A 6,772-nucleotide genomic window follows, 5' to 3' on the forward strand; every position below is an offset into this window, starting at 1 on the left:
GTCAAAATCAGCCCCTTGAATTATGCATGGAAACATATGGGCCTGTTGCTTGCAAGGCATGTGCCTTCAGCTATTAAAGATACAACCCTTTCTCAATGTCAATTTAGTTCAAGGATGGGGAATCTGTATTTTGCTAGATTATGACTCTCACCATCTCTGAGCGTTGGCCATCTGGCTGTAGATAACAAGAGTTGGATTCCAACAAGTCCCCCCCCCCCAATGTTTAGACCAGGGTTCCCCAAACTTGGGCCTCCAGCTGTTTTGGGGCTACAATTCCCATCATCCCTGACCACCGGTCCTGCTAGCTAGGTATGCATGCAGATACAAGCAGGAGCTCTGCTATTTTTACATGGGCACCTTACACATTTGTTGAGTCGCTTTGTACTTAGAGCACCTCCAGAAAGCCTTTTAATGTGCACTCGGGATTATTTGTGCTATTGACCCAATCAGGGGTGTCATAAATGCTCCCACATGGCAGCCTCAAAACTATATATATAATAATTTGTTGATTTTCAAATATAAAAAATTTAAAAATGACAATAACAATAAAAAAGCAGAAACAAAACAAAACAAATTGACTTCCCTCTAGTCCCTTCCTTGGTTCCATTATTTTTCAATATACTGCATGTCCATTGTTCAGTTCAAACCTTATTTAAATTACTACTACTACTAATAATAATAATAATAATAATTTATTATTTATACCCCGCCCATCTGGCTGGGTTTCCCCAGCCACTCTGGGCGGTTTCCAAAAGAATATTAAAATACTGTGATAGATCAAACATTAAAAGCTTCCCTGAAAAGGGCTCCCTTCAGATGTCTTCTAAAAGTCTGGTAGTTGTTGTTCTCTTTGACATCTGGTGGGAGGGCGTTCCACAAGGAGGGCGCCACTACCGAGAAGGCCCTCTGCCTGGTTCCCTGTAACTTGGCTTCTCGTAGTGAGGGAACCGCCAGAAGGCCCTCGGTGCTGGACCTCAGTGTCCGGGTAGAACGATGGGGGTGGAGACGCTCCTTCAGGTATACTGGACCGAGGCCGTTTAGGGCTTTAAAGGTCAGCACCAACACTTTGAATTGTGCTCGGAAACGTACTGGGAGCCAATGTAGGTCTTTCAAGACCGGTGTTATATGGTCTCGGTGGCCGCTCCCAGTCACCAGTCTGGCTGCTGCGTTCTGGATTAGTTGTAGTTTCCGGGTCACCTTCAAAGGTAGCCCCACGTAGAGCGCATTGCAGTAGTCTAAGCGGGAGATAACCAGAGCATGCACCACTCTGGCGAGGCAGTCCACAGGCAGATAGGGTCTCAGCCTGCGCACCAGATGGAGCTGGTACACAGCTGCCCTGGACACGGATTTAACCTGTGCCTCCATGGACAGCTGTGAGTCCAAAATGACTCCCAGGCTGCGCACCTGGTCCTTCAGGGGCACAGTTACCCCATGCAGGACCAGGGAATCCTCCACACCTGCCCGCCTCCTGTCCCCCAGAAACAGTACTTCTGTCTTGTCAGGATTCAATCTCAATCTGTTAGCCGCCATCCATCCTCCAACCGCTTCCAGACACTCATGCAGGACCGTCACTGCCTTCACTGGTTCTGATTTGAAAGAGAGGTAGAGCTGGGTATCATCCGCATACTGATGAACACCCAGCCCAAACCCCCTGATGATCTCTCCCAGCGGCTGCATGTAGATGTTAAAAAGCATGGGGGAGAGGACAGAACCCTGAGGCACCCCACAAGTGAGAGCCCAGGGGTCTGAACACTCATCCCCCCCACCACTTTCTGAACACGGCCCAGGAGGAAGGAGCGGAACCACTGTATGACAGTGCCCCCAGCTCCCAGCCCCTGAAGACGGTCCAGAAGGATGTTATGGTCGATGGCATCAAACGCCGCTGAGAGATCCAGCAGAACTAGGAAACAGCTCTCACCTTTGTCCCTAGCCCGCCGGAGATCATCAACCAGTGCGACCAAGGCAGTTTCAGTCCCGTGATGAGGCCTGAATCCCGACTGGAAGGGATCCAAATGGTCCGCTTCTTCCAGGCGTGCCTGGAGTTGTTCAGCAACCACTCGCTCAATCACCTTGCCCAAGAATGGAAGATTTGAGACTGGGCGATAGTTGGCCATCGTGGCCGCATCTAAAGATGGTTTTTTAAGAAGCGGTTTAATAACCGCCTCTTTCAGCGGGTCTGGGAAGGATCCCTCACGGAGGGAAGCATTCACCACCCCATTTGTTATCCATTCATAACAAAATTACATGTGATTTCTAAAACCCTGCTAATGTATTAACTTGTGTACAATACTTCTGTGTATAAATATGCAATTAACATTTTCCATTTTTCCTTAAATTCATTGTCGTCTCTTCCTCTTAGTTTCATTGGCAGTTTTGCCATTTCAGCACATTCCATTCAATTAACTTGCCCATCTTCTTTAGCTGGGACACGTTCATCTTTCAGCAGCCTCAAAACCATTAATAATCCGTGTGTGGCCCATAGCTTTGTGCCGAAATCCCATCAGTTTCCCTACCACAAATCTCCTGGGGTGTTTTGTCCTGCTTTTGTTGCGCTCTAGCATAGAGGCCCCTGAAAATATGTCAGGGAAAGCTGCTGCCAGGCAGCCAATCCTCAGAGACCTGTTCTTAATACAAATCCAGCTGCCACATGGGACAGAAAACCACCTGCATCTGACAGATCAGGAGGGTTTACTACCATGTTCCCTAGTGCATTGCTTGGCAGGTTTCTCCAACGCTCTCTCCCTGCTCCCCCAGCACATGCGTGCAAAAGATGCTTAACTCTAGCAGGCATCCAATGCTCAGGTTTGTCCTCCTTCTTCCTGGGCTGGCACTAACCTAGTTTGGCGATGACAGGGTTGTGGCAGAGCACCATCCCCTACCACTCAGAAATATTGCCAGGGCAATCAGAGTAATGCGGACAATTTCATCGTCTGTCAGAGACCAGGCTGAGGAGTTCTGCTCTGATGAGGAATGGTGGGAGCCTCCCCCTCCTCCTGCTCCTGACCAAGTTCCTGAAGCTGCCCAGGAGCGGTGGAGCAGTATATATTTGGAACAGTGGTTTGCAGAGGGGCATAGTTCTGAAGACAAAAGGTTGGGATGAACTGCGGGGTGAACAGCAAAGTGAAGAAGAAGAAGTGGAAGAGAGAAGAACTGGAAGAGAACTAAAAGACTCTCTCTCACACTTGAAAGTGTCCAGCCTATCAGTCCAAGGTCACATAGAGCAGATAAGGTGGCTGTACAAAAAGCACAGTGGTTGCTAGATCAGATTGTGAGGCTAGGGGGGAAAACCTTAACTGGGAGCACCTTCATTTTGAGAATGGCTGCTTTGTTCTTTTGCTGTGATCATTTAAGACTCTTTAAATGGTGAGAGACTCTTTTCACTTGTCCTGCTTATCTATGGCCAAAGGTGGCAGAGGAAGCCGAGTCCCCAAAGACACTCCCTCCACTCCCCAGCTTTGTGTGTGTCTCTGTGCGTATATATTTGCAAGTGCAGTGGGAGCTATAAGGGCTGGAGTATTCTCAAGAGTATGGAGAGAGGCCAGTGCAGAGGAAATGGTGCTGGGGTATCACTGCAGGAGAAGGTGAAGACTGTGCACTTCAAATCTACTCCAAATGCACTTTAATCGCACCAGTGGGTTGTCGTTGCACACACCCGCAGTAAAACACCTGTCTAGATGTGCTCTTACTTTGGCTGCAGAACATGGCATTTAAAAATACGAACCAGCTCTTTGAAATGGAATACCATCTGTCTAATCTTATTTATGGCTCTGCCATAAATATAACTCTGCGGAGTTATATTGTTGCATTTTATTTCATTTTTTGACATTTCATAACAGAATTGCAATCCACCCTCTTTAACGTGAAATTGAAACGAATGTTTTGACGCCTAAAATACATGGAGCTCTGAGCAGAGAGAAGTCAACAGTAAAAGGCACTGGTCTCAAGAAGGCGGTTTCGCCTTTGCCAATGCCTAGAAAGCTTTACTGTTTATTCAGCACTCTTAGATCACTTTGTTTGAAACAATGCCATGGAACTTAACTATGGGGGAAAGTATGCAGATTGCTGTAATGGACCCGTGGCACTTTGCTAAATGGGAGTTCGGAAATGTAAATACTTGTGCGGCAAAAATCAGAATTAATGGAAGCCGATGAATGAATACACACATACACATACACACATGTGAAAGGTGTGCTTATCATTGTAGAACTAAGCTAAAAAGAGTCAGAGATAAAGTAGGGCTGCCATATTTCATAAAAACCAAGACACCCAGAAAGATGCTGAGCTTATTTTTTAGGGAAATGCCAAAAAAAAAAAAAAATCACAGTAATATCCAGGAAAATCCAGGCAGGGAGACTGATTTAAGGATTGAGGACTGATATGCAAAAACCCACAATATAATTTAATAGTTGGATACCTTCTAAGACCAATGGTTGAACCAAATTTGAGACACTGCCATTGTGGTTCATTTCATTAGACTTCTCCCCAAACAGACAAAAACAAAACAGCTTTGGGTGTTTTGTTTTTTTTTAACCGATTGACTAGAACTCACCAGCATAACAGATGACCCTATGTTAGCCTTCCATAATATCATGGTCAGATCAGGTGAAGGATTATATAAATCCTCTACTGAAACTATGGTTTAATGGCATAGCAGAAGCTAAATAGGTTCTATGGCTGCCACCTACTGGACAAGGAACACGTCACAAGGAACACATCTCCATGCACTGTCGTGACTCAGGCCAGTAGACCTCACAAAACCTGAAGGGTGTCCCACTTCTCCTTGGGCTACCAAATAATTGTCAAAGCGGAATACACGGAGCTTGGTTCACAACGCTTCGTACTGGGAATGTCTTCATAGAATTCTAGCATACATGGGCCACAGTTTTGTCTGTGGTGCTACAGCTCAGATGGTAGAGTATGAGTCTCTTAATCTCAGGGTTGTGCGTACGAGACCCATGTTGGGCAAAAGATTCCTGCATTGCAAGGGTTTGGACTAGATGACCCCCATGGTCCCTTCCAACTCTACAGTTCTATGATGCTATGATTCTATGTGCTCTTACATGTGTGCTACAAAGCCTAGTGTCCTGCTTGCACCCTGAATCAACTTGTCCATAAACTCTCAACCCTAATCCCTATTCCTAACCATGTGTGTGTGTGTGTGTGTGTGTGTGTGTGTCTAGACCAGAGAAAGGGCCCAACAGCTACAACATCATGACAGCTACAATGGCTAAGATGACAACTGCCCAATTAGCTTTTGTATTTACCAACCATACTTGGCCTAGCTGACCGCTGCGGGCTGCCTTTTCAAAAAAATAATAATAATAGTGAAGTGTCATACTAAGGATGGAGATGATCTACTTTGTGGAGCATTGAATTGTCATTGTATAGTTTGTTTTCGGGCCGACCAAAAGATTCACAAAATAGAGATTGAAATCCGGGTATCTCATTGTCAAAGTTCTGTTTGACCAGCACAAGTTTACACATAGAGAGTTTTTCTCATTGACTTATTTCAGGAATATTTGGACTGCTTGGCTCTGAGAAACTGAGTGGTGCATGCCATTATTATTTTGGCATTGTGTATGAGGGTGAAAGAGGAGAACGCAAAATATGGTTTGAAGCTCAACATTAAAAAAAGAAGATCATGGCCACTGGGCCCATCACTTCCTGGCAAATAGAAGGGGAAGAAATGGAGGCAGTGAGAGATTTTACTTTTTTGGGCTCCATGATCACTGCAGATTTTGGCAGCAGTCACAAAAGTAAAAGACGCCTGCTTCTTGGGAGGAAAGCAATGACAAACCTAGACAACATCTTAAAAAAGCAGAGACATCACCTTGCCGACAAAGGTCTGTATAGTTAAAGCTATGGTTTTCCCAGTAGTGATGTATGGAAGTGAGAGCTGGACCATAAAGAAGGCTGATCGCTGAAGAATTGATGCTTTTGAATTATGGTGCTGGAGGAGACTCTTGAGAGTCCCATGGACTGCAAGAAGATCAAACCTATCCATTCTTAAGGAAAACAGCCCTGAGTGCTCACTGGAAGGACAGATCCTGAAGCTGAGACTCCAATACTTTGGCCACCTCATGAGAAGAGAAGACTCCCTGGAAAAGACCCTGATGTTGGGAAAGAGGGAGGGCAGAAGGAGAAGGGGACGACAGAGGATGAGATGGTTGGACAGTGTTCTCGAAGCTACCAGCATGATTTTGACCAAACTGCGGGAGGCAGTGGAAGACAGAGTGCCTGGTGTGCTCTGGTCCATGGGGTCACGAAGAGTCGGACACGACTAAATGACTAAACAACAACAACGTTATTTAAGATTTCATGTAATAGAAGGTGTTGAAATGCTGTACATTATTGTTCATGAGTTTTATGTAAACTACATACAGTGCTGTTTAGTTTGTGATTTATCTCTCTGTATGCCTTGGGCACGCTACTGCCTGATTGCATGCCCCTTGCAGTAAGTTAAGGCTTGGACATGGCTGCCTGTATTCTTATCTGCTGCCATGCCCCAGCAGACAATTGCACTCGAGAATGCAAAAAATAAATAAATCTACTGGTCCATAAGCAGGAGATGAGAGCAACAACCCCTTCCCACTGTGGTTTCCCAGCAATGTTTATTTTGATGCCTAGGGTTGGATACAACTAAATTCCTCTCAGGTTAGACTCACTGAAATTAATGGGCACAAGTTGTCCATTAGTTTCAGTGAGTCTACCTCCCCTAAGTAGGGCTGGCATTGGATACAACCCAGTTAGTTGAACTTAGGCTGCACTGAAG

The sequence above is a fragment of the Podarcis filfolensis genome, assembly GCF_964270895.1.
Source record: "Podarcis filfolensis genome assembly, chromosome: 4".
Classification (NCBI taxonomy): Eukaryota; Metazoa; Chordata; class Lepidosauria; order Squamata; family Lacertidae; genus Podarcis; species Podarcis filfolensis.